We start from the raw sequence: 14,248 nt of genomic DNA, 5'->3' as shown, positions 1-14,248 counted from the left end.
ATACGTGATTCCCATTCTGGTTTGTTTGACATATACCTCGTTTCAAAGAAAAAAATCATTTTGTACATTAAAGATTAAAGTATTTGTATTGTCCTAGAAGCACGAAGATAAGCAGCGAATATTGAGATATCTAAATGCTTCTCCCTACGTGTACTCTATCATGTGCCACACTGTCCCCAAGAGACAGGTCACAGACAGGAGGAGATATGTGCTCTAGAAAAATAAGTGTGTCAGCTCAGTAGCTCCAGACAGCAGTATATTGGAGGCCTTAACTAGTAGCAGAGTGTACACACATATGCATACACGGACATATATGTATGTATACACATATATACATATACATAATCTAAGTCACTGTGACAAGTCAGTGTTTATATATGTAAGTCAGTATATAGATTAACACAATTGATTATTACACAAAATGGGGGTTACAGGACCCAATCCCCTACACAGTCAAAAATCTGCATATAACTTTTGACTCTCCAAAACCTTGACTACTAGTAGCCTACTGTTAACTGGAAGCCTTACTGATAATATAAACAATTAACACATATTTTGTATGTTATATATTCTTACAATGAAGTAAGCTAGAGAAAAGAAAATGTTACTAAAAGAATTCTAAGAAAGAGAAAATATATTTATTATTCATTAAGTGGAAGTGGATCATCATAAAGGTCTTTGTCTTCATTGTCTTCATGTTGAGAAAGATGAGAAAGAAGAGGAGAGGTTGGGCTTGTGGTCTTCGGGGTGGCAGAGGCAGAAGAAAATCTGTGTAGAAGTGGACCCATGCAGTTCAAACCCGTGTTATTCAAGGGTCACCTGTATATACATCTCTCTCTCTCTGTATGTACATATACAGATATGTATACATGTATATGGAAAGAGAGAGAGAGAGAGAGAGAGAGTGTGTGTGTGTGTGTGTGTGTGTGTGTGTGTGTGGAGAGAGAGAGAGAAAGAGGGACAGAGAGCACTTATTACATATCAGGCACTGTGCTAATTGCTAAGGGTATTGGAAACATAAAAGGGCAGGGCTCACACCTGTAATCCCAGCACTTTGGGAGGCCAAGGTGGGCGGATCATGAGGTCAGGAGATCAAGACCATTCTGGCCAACATGGTGAAACACCGTCTGTAATAAAAATACAGAAATTAGCCAGGTGTGGTGGCATGCACCTGTAGTCCCAGCTACTCGGGAGGTTGAGGCAGGAGAATCACTTGAATCAGGAGGCAGAGGTTGTAGTGAGCCAAGATCACACCACTGCACTCCAGCCTGGCGACAAAGTGAGACTCTGTCTCAAAAAAATAAAAATAAAATAAAAAATAAAAATAAAAGAAGACAAGTCCCACAATTTTCACTCTAGTTGGGGAAGTGATAGTTATAGGTTAGGGTCCTGTGTTGATTATTATGGGAGGCTTAGACACATGGTTAGCTAAGAGAAGTCTTCTAAGAAAATAAAGCACCTGATTTGGATTAATTTTTTTGGCACCTACCATGTGCTAGGAGCCTGAATGAAATTTTAGTCTAATGTGCTTTGCAGTGGAAGGCAAATATTTTTTGTTCAACAAAGGCGTTGGTAATCAATAATGAATAACATGGTCATGGTTCTTGCCCGAAGGAGACAAAAGTATAGTGAGGAGATGAGACACTTTTAACTACAGAAAATTATACCTACATCTCAACCGTGGAGAGGCAGGCTTGGCCAAGTGCAGCATAGGTAGAGAAGTCCTGGCCGAGGGGGCAATTGAGCAAAGACTAAAGAACGGATAGAAATGGCAAGATTACACAGACTGAGCATAAATAATTTAGTGTTGCTAATGTGTAAACACAAGCAAAGAATGGAGAGATTTCCTGTATTCTTGAGAATTATTCTGTCATACATGTAAGAGAACCAGACTGAGAGTCAGAAGACCTGAGCTCTAGTTCCAGAAGAAAGATCTTGGGGAAGTCACCGCACGTTAATAATCTAGGCATTTCAGAATAATCTGGGGAGAGAATAATAGTTTTAAAATAAGTGTGGAGTATGCATGACTCCAGGGTCATCCCCTGCCCTTCAGTCCTGTCTCAACTGAAGCTTCTTTTCACTCACCTACTTGATATGACAAAAATGATGAAAACATTTATTGCTAACTTCAGGATGGTTGCAAAAAATGAATGAAATAATGAATGTGAAATTGTATTCAAATATTAATCAATAACGCTGTTGCTTAGAAATGGATATATAAAATAGACACCAAGATTTATCAAGATTTATACCGGGAAATTTAAATCTGCTTTATGGAGAAAGATAAAGCAGTTCTAATTAACATGTTCCAAAGCAATTCAAAATATCTATTGTGCTCTTGGCCACTGGATGTCTATTTAGATAGAAGGGTGCTTAGTGTTTTTGTCCAGGGTGGAAAAAAGAAATAGTATGCCCTTTAGAATTTTTTTTAGTCTTCTGGGATCTACTTTTTGTAATTGAGAGACCAAAAAAAAAAGACAGATATTTAAAACTTATCTTTGGAAAGGAAGATGAAATGTCATAATGTTGTCAGTTCTCCTAATAATAAGTGGTGTATCAGATGCAATCTTATTTGAAACTCAGTGGGATTTTTCTCATAATGTCATATATTTTTACTAAATTTTACTAATATGGAAAAAATAAGTAATTTAGTTTATCCAAGGTTATTCTAAAAGGATAAATGATAATATGTGTGTATATATACATAAAAATGAAAAACTAAGAGTAAATTAAAATGACCGTTTAGCCAATATATTCATCAGTAGCATCAGTAGCTTTCTAAGCTTTGAGATTGGCTTTGAAAACACTATATGAAAAAAAATGATGAAAATAGATTATATTTTTAAAATAACTAAAAATTTTGGTGAGAAAATGTCAAAATTCTGGGAATAAAGCAAATAATGGGTTGAGAAAAAATAATTGCATACATAGCAAATTTTATCTCCTTATATAAAAAATGTAAATGGCACCAATAATGATGTCACATTTTACCCTTATTAAAGTGACCAATTTAAAAAGTAAATTCCAACCAGGCAAAGGTACAGTTATACAGTATCTTCCTACATTATTTGAAGAGTATAAATTGCTATAGCCCTGTGGAAAGTAATTTGAAGTATGCAGTAAAAATAACAGTATTAATTGTTGTGATTTGGTAAACATTCTATGAATGTATCCTAAGGAAACAACTTAAAAGCAAAAGAAATTATACACATGAAGGCATTGATTACAACATTACTTGGAAATAAATGAGAACCAATCTCGTTTGCAAAAGTAGGATAATTCAAAAGCCAGGTAATGTAATTAAATAACAGTATAGTGCTTTTACTTAATGGTATTTTTTGTGAGCACTATTGGAATAATAATTAAAAGCTTTAGTGATAGGAAAATGCATACATAATTTACATGAGAAAGCAAAATTAAAAACTGTATATAGGCCGGGCACAGTGGCTTATGCCTATAATCCCACCAGTTTAGGAGGCAAGGCTGAGGTGGGTGGATCACCTGAGGTCAGGAGTTCAAGACCAGCCTGACCAACATGGTGAAACCCTATCTCAACTAAAAATACAAAATTAGCTGAGCATGGTGGCACATGCCTGTAAACCCAGCTACTTGGGAGGCTGAGACAGGAGAATCACTTGAACCTGGGAGGCGGAGGTTGCAGTGAGCCGAGATTGTGCCATTACACACCAGCCCGGGCAACAAGAGCGAAGCTCCATCTCAAAAACAAAACAAAACAAAACAACTGTATAAAGATACTATGATTGCACTTCAGTAAGGACAATAAATGCAATTAATAGAAATACTTCAAAAACTGGTTCTTAATAACACTAAAAAAATCAAATAAATAATTTTTAATAAAAAATCTGTAGAAAGGATGCATTATTTTGAAAACTAGTAAATAAAGAAAAGCATCAAACATTTATCTTGACACTTCTGTATAAAGTATACTTGGGGTAGCTAATAGTTGACATATTTTTATATAGGAGTGTTCTAGCTAATTTAAAAAATAAAACCAGGAATTCAAATCAGTCACTTGTGTGCCTTGAAGGACTTTGAGACCTATATCAGTTAAAGGACTTTCAGCTGTGAGGAACAGAACCAACAGTGGTTTTCTTGAGCAAAGATAAAACAAGTAGGAGATTGGAGGTTGAAAGAATTGATGGAAAGTTGGAAAACCAGGCTTAGAAAGTAACCCAGGCTACTTCAGACATCCAAGAAGCAGGAAGCCATTCAACTATCTTTTAGGAGTCACATTCTGACCAGGATTCTGAGGCTCTGTGACCCTGCTGCTTCTGCATATGAATTTTAACCTCTCTCCATCTCTGTCATACCTGTTCAAGATTCAAATCCTGGACATAAGCATCTACATTTTTGAGCCTAGAGGTCATGTGCACATATGTTTCTCTAGGAGAGTGGTTAAAACAAGGAAGGCTCTCATACTTCCTGATTCTGTAAAATGGAGAAGACAATGCCTTATGCCAATACCAAAAAGCTAACACATGTTCACTGTGCAATTTGTTAACCAAAGAACAATAAATAATAGAAGACACCAGAAGAACAGAAGAAATTCCATGCCTGCTAGGTACAGGATATGAGACATCTCATTTGTGTCATCATTTAATCTTCACATCTCCAAACTCTTCATGAAAGATACTCTTGTTACCTTTCACATAAACTCACAATTCAGGAGAATAAGTGAGGTCGCTCATGTGAAATTAGTAAGGCCAAGGTTTAAATCTAAGTCTTTATAACCACGAAATTCAGCTGCTGTGGGAATCCAGAACGAAGAAATTATATGCAATCGATAGATTCACTCAACGGATGACATTTACTTCAAACCTTGAAAGCTGAGTAAAAGTTTTGACATCTACCAATAGGGAAGGAGAATATCAGAGAGCGGGAACAACATGAGCAAGAATAGAAGAAGGAGTAAAGTTTGAATGTCTTGGGAAAAATATTGAGAACACAGATTGAGGTTAAGACTAAGTTTTAGAAACCTTTGAAGGGCAGTCTAAGAAAAGAATTTGGTCTTGACTCTGAGCATTCCTGGGAACCACTAGGTAATCTTGGACAGTGTGGGTAATATTATCAGAACTATGCTTCAGGAACACCAATTTGACAAAATTTTTATGAAATTATCAGCTGATATACACTAATCTTATTAAAAGGATGTGGCTGGTGCTTTCCACTCTATTCAAAGACACAAAGCAGTGTTCCTTATATGTCTTGTACTGAAATAATCTTGAAGGAAAACCCTTCCCGTGGGTAACTTTAATATAAATAGCCACCTTTCAACTCGTATTAAGGTAAAAAATCACACATATAGCAATATTTGCTTTTTTGAACAGCTAACATTTTATTTAAATTAAAAGTGGTAGTTGAGCATATAAAAATTTCTAAGGATGCTTCTTGTTTAATGTAGACCTAATATTTTATTTAGAGAACAAGGAATGAAACCAAGGAAGATAGAATGACGTTAAAGACGTCGAATTTTAAATTACTGACAAAGCTAAAAAAAACTCTAATTTAGCAATCTGGACTCTCAATTCCAATTATGTCTTATTTTACCATACAATTGCTGTCTTCTCTCCTGGCTGCCCTGGGACAAAAACAATCTCATAGAAACTGCTGCAGGTAACTGAACATTCTTTTATAATTTAAAAATCGTCTCTTATATTCCTTTTGCATTTTATTTATCCAAGTTTTGTAAAAGTTGACAAGGACATCATCTTAAAAACATCTAACCGAATCTGACTCCAAAAACTATATCTTGAAACCTGACTTATAGGTTGTAAAATTATCAACAGATCAGCAAACTGGCCATTTAGATATTTAATTCCAATGAGAGATGAAAAATCATAGGAAATTACATGACTTTTATCTTTCTACATAGAAATAGCAAAGGAAGATTTATTTCTAAACCACCTAGTTTCTTAACCAAAAAAAAAAAAAAAAAAAAAAAAAAAAAAAACCTCAAAATACATGTCAAGGGAGCATTTTAGGTTTTTAAATAGAAATTATCAATATGATCTGTCATCATTATTTACTACATGTGCTGCCCATTTATTTTTCTTTGAAAACAAAAGAAATTTAATCTTCCTTATTTTCTTTACTTAGCTAACTATATGGCATAGTATTTTGAAAGGGTTAAATAATTTCCTTCTCTTCTGCACATTTATTTTTTTTCTTTTTGTGTGTGAGGTTCCCCACTAACCATAGCTCTGTCCAAAAGGAAATTAAAATGAAATACATAAGGCATGCTGGGACTTCACACTTCAGAGACTTACAAAGCAATATGGCCTGGTTAAATTGATTGTCACTTTAACTGCCCACAGCTACTCTTCAGGAAGGGGGCTTACGGTTTTACGGTTCTTAACGGGACCATATCCCTTTTCCAATAGCTTAATTTAGGTTGTGCTGAAATTCCTATTAAAATCAGAGTCATTAATATTTCATTAAAAATACCCATGATGTCAGAAGCAGTCATTCTGAGCCTGCCAAATTTCAAAGAAAACTACTCTTTCTTTGTCGGGTTGTGCTAACATCCTGATATCTAAATTCACATTTACATTTTTTCATCAACCTGAACAAAAAACAAAAATGAAAGAAGGAATATATCAAATGACTCCCATTGTCTGGTGCCTTCTGTGTTTTGACGTCTTCAGATGATACCACTTGCTCTTGACAATATGATCTTAAAACCCGACTTCAAGGATGTGAAATTATCAACAGATCAGCAGGCTCACCATTTAGATATTTTACTTTTGCACCACAAAATTAGAGCGTTTGACAAACAGATATGGGGTTTCTCTGTGTCAAGTGTACTGAAGGATTTTATTTTAACAAAAGTCCTCTAGCCAGAGCCACCTTAAAATCACAGAGCTGTCACATGAATGCATATATAAAATCCCAATCTTAACTAAAATGCATTGTCATGGACTTAGACAATTACTTGTAGATATTCATTATTCTTTGCTATTTGATTTAGAGAAAACTTGTGACAGAGTCTGGTTGAAATCTTCGATTTTTAGTGTTTGGTTTTAGAGAGAACATGACTGCCCAAATAGCCAGATAAAAATGTGATGGATCTCTTACTCAACTGAGTTAACACTCATTCCCAAACCTGACTCATTCTCTTGGCCTTCCAGCCCAGTTCATCTTCACTGTATCACATTCTACATCTTCACCTGCCCTATGACTTCTAAATATTCACATTTTCAACATGATGACTTTCTCTATGTTCTGTATATGCAGTTCTCTGTTCTAGAATACCTTTTCTTTTCCACCCCTTCTTCCACACATGCTTTAGGATCAGCTAAGATGCTATTTCTTCAGCTGGGAACTCTGCTGAATGATCTCATGGCCTATAGCCTTTCCCCAACAACAGCCAGTGACTACTGTTAGACCAGGGATTTTCTATGGCTTGTTTGCAATTGTCTCCTTAGCACTTAACATGGTGCCTGGCATACACTAGCTCCTCCTCATGGTGTGTTGTTCTTGATAAACCTAATGTAAGAGATTCAGAAAAAAAAGCATATGGGTTGCTTCCAATACTAAGAAATGGATGAGACAGGTAGCTTTCTGGCAAAGTTTACAGAATGGCCAAAACTTTGCCACAAACAGAAATGCACAAAGCATATTCTGAGGTGGCAAGTGACTTTCCCAAATTGCAGCAATGACAGATAAGGCAGAAATGTAAGTAAGGCTCAAGTATGAATTTTAAGTGCAATATGAAAAAAATGCCTCTCCTTTCTGGGTTCCTCTTCATTGTTTTAATGGACCTAAATATGATTTGCAACTTATTCCCTTGATATTCCTTTTAGTTAAGAACAATTGGTGGAGGACAACATAATGTACAGACTCCTCAAATTAGAGCACTATCTTACCTGAATAGAAATCATTCATACCATCAACTGGGAAATATTGCTCAAACCCAGTGGTACAGGCTCTGCCATTTTCTTTCTAACCTTTTCCCCTTCAGTGCCCAAGAAAATCACTTCATTTCATTCTCGGAGAAAATGTAAGAAAATAAAAACCTACATGCTCTCGAATATTCCAGAAAGTTAATATTTAAATTTCATTCAGAAATTTTCCATTGCACATAGGGAATGAGCTATCTAAAAGAAGTTCAGCCCAAAGAAGGCATTTTTTAACTTAAAATTGAGATTTCCCACTATGTTTCTCAATAAGAATGAATTGAATTTTATACTAAAATGTTCATATTCTTTAAGTAATACATAATTATGGCTGAAAAAGTAATTAATACAAATAATTTTTTAAAATCAATCAAAATGTTTCAATGGCACATGAAGGATTAGTCTCTGGATACATGTATCAAGAAAGAGGAAGCATTCTGATTCAGGCTCATTTCGAAAAATGGAATGAAGAATGTACTTATAAGAAGAAAATGAAATTATTAGCCAGTTGAATCCTAAAGGAAAAAAGGAGAAAAGAGAAAGGAAGTAGTCCGTAGGCTTTTCTGGTCCAAGCAATGACGCAAAATTAGATGTGATGACTATGTGTAACCATTTGAATTATATAAGCATTACAGAAGAATAAAAAAAAATGTTAAAATAGAAGAGAGTACATGATAATAAAATAAGAAGTGTGGTCTGAATAAAAGTAGGAAGCACTCTGAAATGTGGTATCTTGGTTCCTCTATTTTATAAGTAAAAGTTAGATAAAACCACATTTTTATAATATTTAGTTACTTACTTGATCAAGTAGATATACGGGATTATCTAAACCTGCCAAACTGATGTCCCAGTCAAGCATCTCTTTATTTCTAAAATGGTAGGGCAATAACAAAAAGGACAGCCTAATCTTGTCTCTCTCTCTCTCTTTTTTTTTTTTTTTTGATTGAATGAAAAGAGGAAATGCTCAGAAGTTCACAAGAGACAGAGCAGCCATAAACTCTCAGTTTGATCTCCAGGCCAAAGACATGTAGATAAATTCAGATTCAGCTAGGGCAGGATTAACACAAGATATGATTGAATCGGAGCAAAGACAGCCAGTCCAGACTCCCCTGCCTGATTTCTGGCACTCAATCCATTTTGATTGTACCTTAGCCAGGGCCTGTAATGCATTGAACATCTGCTTAACTATATTCTGTATTGTAGTAAAATCAAAAGGCGGTGCAGTGGGGGCAGTGCTCGCATTCAGCAGTTTCCCTGCTTAGATTGCTCACTGGATTTGCTGATAAAGGGAAAGAAAGAAATAATAGAGGAAGAGAAGAAAAGAGAAGAGAAAAAAAATCAGATGCATAAAACATAATTAAAACATATTTTAAAGCATCATTTGGCTAGAATGACTCAGAACACAAGAAAATTATACTAACTACAGAATCTTCATTTTAATACTTCTAGATTAAAACCTCATTTTCATCTGGTAAGTGTATTTGACAGGTAGATTGTTCTTTTCTCACAAGTGCTAAGTAGCAATATAATTCAGTCCTGCAGTAGGCAAACTTTTTCTGTAAAGGGGATAGTATTTTAGGATGTGCAGGCCAGACGGTCTCTTTCACAATGATACCACTTTGCTTGTATAGGGCAAAAGCAACCACAGACAACATGTTAAAGAAAAAATGATGTGATTGTGTTTCGATAAAACTTTATTTAAAAATGGCCAGACCAATTTGATATGCCTGCAGTCATCTGCCAAACCTGGTTTAGGCAATTGCCTTTATCATGCATCATGTAGAAACTTGGAATCCGCAAGCCTTTGACATACAAGGAGGAAAGTAAAGTAATTTTTTTTGCATATTGACAGAGATCCAAACTTTACAATTTCAAATCAAATCTCAAAAAAATCGAGTGGCATACACACGGTGAAAGAGCTAGTAAATGCTTAAAGCAGGATTCTAGCATGATTTGTCAAACTCCAAAATCTGTACTTTTATAAGTTCATCCTGCTACTCTCTTCAAGTAATTGGTCAAAATTTAATAAGCAAATCAGGAAGTAATTAAGCATGCCTACTTTAAAAAGATGCGTTTTGTAAAATTCCCATGCCCCTCCAGACATATGCTTAAGAAAATACATGTTTGGGAAATAATCAGGACCCAGAACTGTTCACAAAATTTAGTTCAAATGCTCCATTCTTAGTGAAAAATTTTATTTGCACAAAAGATTATGCATAAGTATTTTTCTTCACTGTTTCATGAAATATATTTTCCAGTTTATACCTTGTCCTTTATTTTTATGGTATTTTTTGAAATATGAAAAAATATGTAAAATTGAAAATTTTTAAATTATTTCTATTACGATTTATTTTCCTCCTTTGGCTTTTGTGGAAAAGGAGGAAAAACTGGAAAGACCACTCCGAAGACCAGATACATATTCACCAATAGTTTATTCTAATTTTAAAAATTACCTTATGATTTTAACAGTCTGAAATTTATCTTGATACATGATTTCAAATAGGAGTAAAACTAATTTTTTCCATAAGTCACTAATTGTGACTGTTTATTCAATAAACTGTCCCTTTTCAAAGGGTTTGAAAGGGCTTATTTTTATTAAATACTATTTATATCTTTATTAAATACTAAAGTTTTGTATACGTAGTGTGATGGTTAATATTGAGTGTCAACTTGATTAGATTGAAGGATACAAAGTATTGGGTATGTCTGTGAGGGTGTTGTCAAAGGAGATTAACATTTGAGTCAGTGGGATGGGAAAGGCAGACTCACCCTTAACCTGGCTGGGCACAAGCTAATCAGCTGCCAGCACAGCTAGAATATAAGCAGGCAGAAAAATGTGAAAAGACAGACTGGCCTAGCCTCCCAGCCTACATCTTTCTCCTGTGCTGGATGCTTCCTGCTCTTGAACATCAGACTCCAAGTTCTTCAGTTTTGGAACTTGGACTGGCTCTCCTTGCTCCTCAGCCTGCAGACTGCCTTTTGTAGGACCTTGTGATCATGTGAGTTAATACTTAATAAACTCATATATATATATATATATATATATATACACACACACATATACACACACACACACACACACACACACACACATATATATTCCATTAGTTCTGTCCCTCTAGAGAACCCTGGCTAATAGAGATTTTGGTACCAGGAGTGGTTCTAGAGGAACAGAATATTAAGGATGAAGTTCTTTCACTGATTTTGGGGTTTCTGGAGTTGGCTGCTTAATATGATTAGACCCAAAAATGCTAAGGACTCTACTTCTAATAGTATGGAGAACACTGATAGTCCTTGGCATGAACTGTTTACAGAGTTATGCAAAATAAATGCATTTGACACTCCTGATTCATCGCTCATGAGAGCCAAGGAGTTTAGTGACTCTGTACATAATACCTTTGACCATATGTGGAGAGCCAAGGAACATAATGAAGCTGGTTGGTTGCTCCTAAGTTCAGTGGACAAAGTGATGAAAGAAAATGATGAACTCAGGGATTCTGCCTCCCAGCTTTAGAAGCAGATACTGAACCTCAAATCTGCTAAGATTGCCCTGAGTGAGTCTTATGTCCTGTAGAGAAACAGCTGAAATTGTGGAAAAACAGACACAAGCTCTTATCATTCGAGTGGCTGACCTGCAAGGAAAGGTGCATGCACAGCCTCACCAGGTGTCTACTGTTAAAGTGAGGGCACTGATTGGAAAAGAATGGAACCCTGCAACTTGGAATGGGGATGTGTGGGAGGACCCTGATGAAGCTGGGGATACTGAGTTTGTAAACTCTGATGAACCTTTTTGCCAGAACAAACAGCTTCCCCATCCCCAGTAGTGGCAACATCCTCTTCCTGATCCATGCTGCTATCAGCCTTTCCACCTTTGTCGAAGGAGATAAACCCTGTGCTCCCTGAGGCAACAGTGATGGCCTCCCATGAGGCAGTTGCCAGGCAAGATAATGTTGATTCTCCTCAGGAGCCATCCCCAACACTCCTGTCTGCTTCTAGGCCTATAACTAGACTAAAGTTCTGGTGGGCCCATAGAGACGGGACTGAGAGTGTGACCCATGAGGAAGTGTGCTACACTTGAAAAGAAGTGCTTGAGTTTTCTAATTTATATAAACAGGGATCTGGAGAACAGGCATGGGAATAGATATTAAGGGTGTGGGATGATGGTGAAAGAAACATAGAGTTGGATCAGGCTGAATTTATTGATTTGGGCCCACTAAGTAAGGACTCTGCATTTAATGTTGCAGCTTGGGGAGTTAAAAAAGGTTCTAAAAGTTTATTTGTTTGGTTAGCTGAAATATGGATTAAAAGTTCGCCCACTGTGAGTGAGGTGGAAATGCCTGATCTCCCTTGGTTTAATGTAGAGGAAGGGATCCAAAGGCTTAGGGAGATTGGGATGGTGGAGTAGATTAGTCACTTTAGACCTACTCATCCCAGCTGGGAAGGTCCAGAAGATATACCCTTGACCAATGTCTGGTGAAATAGATTTGTGAGGGCAGCACCTGCATCTTTGAAGAGCCCTGTAATTGCTCTTCTCTGTATGTCAGATCTAACAGTGGGAACTGCAGTCACTCAACTACAAAATTTAAAAACAATGGAAATAATTGGATGCCAAGGCGGCAGGGACCAAGTGGCAGCACTCAAACGTCAAAGGCAAGGTGGGCATAGCTACTGTAATGAACAGCAGAGGCAAAGTGGCAATCAGAATAGTCTGACTCATGCAGAGCTATGGTATTGGCTAATTAATCACTGTGTTCCTAGAAGTGAAATTGATAGGAAACCTACTGCACTCCTACTTAATTTATATACACAGAAAACTTAGAGGTCGAATGGACAAAAGACTAATTTGAATTATAAAAACAGAGAATCACGCCCCTTCAATCAATTTCCAGACTTGAGCCAGTTTATAGACCCAGAACCCCTTTACTGAAGGGGAGGCTGGGTCTCCTTTAGGGTGGACACCACTACATTACTGACAATTTACGCAGTCAATCTTTATAGAGCAAGGCCCTGCCATCTTCTGCAGATAACTACCAGAACAGCACTTGGCCCATTATTTGGCTTTGGTGGAAACTGAACATTTGACTATGGGTCCTCAAGTCACCAAGTGACCTGAACTGCCTATCATGAACTGAGTGCTTTCTGATCCATCTAGCCATTAAGTGGGTTGTGCACAGCAGCATTCCATCATCAAATGGAAGTGGTATATACGTGATCAGGCTCAAGCAGGTCCTGAAGGCACAAGTAAGTTACATGAGGAAGTGGCTCAAATGCCCATAGTCTCCACTCTTGCCACCCTACCTCCTCTCCCCCATCCTACACTGATGGCCTCAGAGGAGCTCCCTATGATCAGTTGACAGAGGAAGAGAAGACTAGGGCCTGGTTCACAGATGGTTCTGCATAATATGCAGGCACCACCCGAAAGTGGACAGCTGCAGCACTACAGCCCCTTTCTAGGACATCCCTGAAGGACAGTGGTAAAGGGAAATCTCCCGAGTGGGCAGAAATTCGAGCAGTGTACCTGGTTGTACACTTTGCATGGAAGAAGAAACGGCCAGATGTGCGATGATAAACTCATTCATGGGCTGTAGCCAATGGGTTTGGCTGGACGGTCAGGACTTGGAAGAAGCATGATCGGAAAATTGGTGACAAAGAAATTTGGGGAAGAGGTATGTGGACGGACCTCTCTGAGTGGTCAAAAACTGTGAAGATATTTGTATCCCATGTGAGTGCTCACCAACAGGTGATCTCAGCAGAGGAGGATTTTAATAATCAAGGAGATAGGATGACTTGTTTTGTGGACACCACTCAGCCTCTTTCCAAACGCACCCCTGTTATCACCCAATGGGCCCATGAACCAAGTGTCCATGGTGGCAGGGATGGAGGTTACACATGTGCTCAGCAACATGGACTTCCACTCACCAAGGCTGACCTGGCTACAGCCACTGCTGAGTGCCCAATTTGCCAGCAGCAGAGACCAACACTGAGCCCTCGATATGGCACCATTCTTCAGGGTGATCTGCTGGTGGCAGGTTGATTATATTGAACCTCTACCAACATGGAAAGAGCAGAGGTTTGTCCCCACTGGACTAGACACTGACTCCAGATATGGGTTTGCCTATCCTGCACACAATGCTTCTGCCAAGACTACCGTCTGTGAACTCACAGAATGCGTTATTCACCTTCATGGTATTCCACACAGCATTGCCTCTAACCAAGTCACTCACTTTATGGCTAAAGAAGTGCAGCAGTGGACTCACACTCATGGAATTCACTGGCCTTACCATGTTCTCCATCATCCTGAAGCAGCTGGATTGATAGATGGTGGAATGACC

The sequence above is a fragment of the Pongo abelii genome, chromosome 19, assembly GCF_028885655.2.
Source record: "Pongo abelii isolate AG06213 chromosome 19, NHGRI_mPonAbe1-v2.0_pri, whole genome shotgun sequence".
NCBI lineage: Eukaryota > Metazoa > Chordata > Mammalia > Primates > Hominidae > Pongo > Pongo abelii.
The sequence above is the reverse complement of the archived record's forward strand: the minus strand, read 5'-3'. Positions refer to the sequence as shown.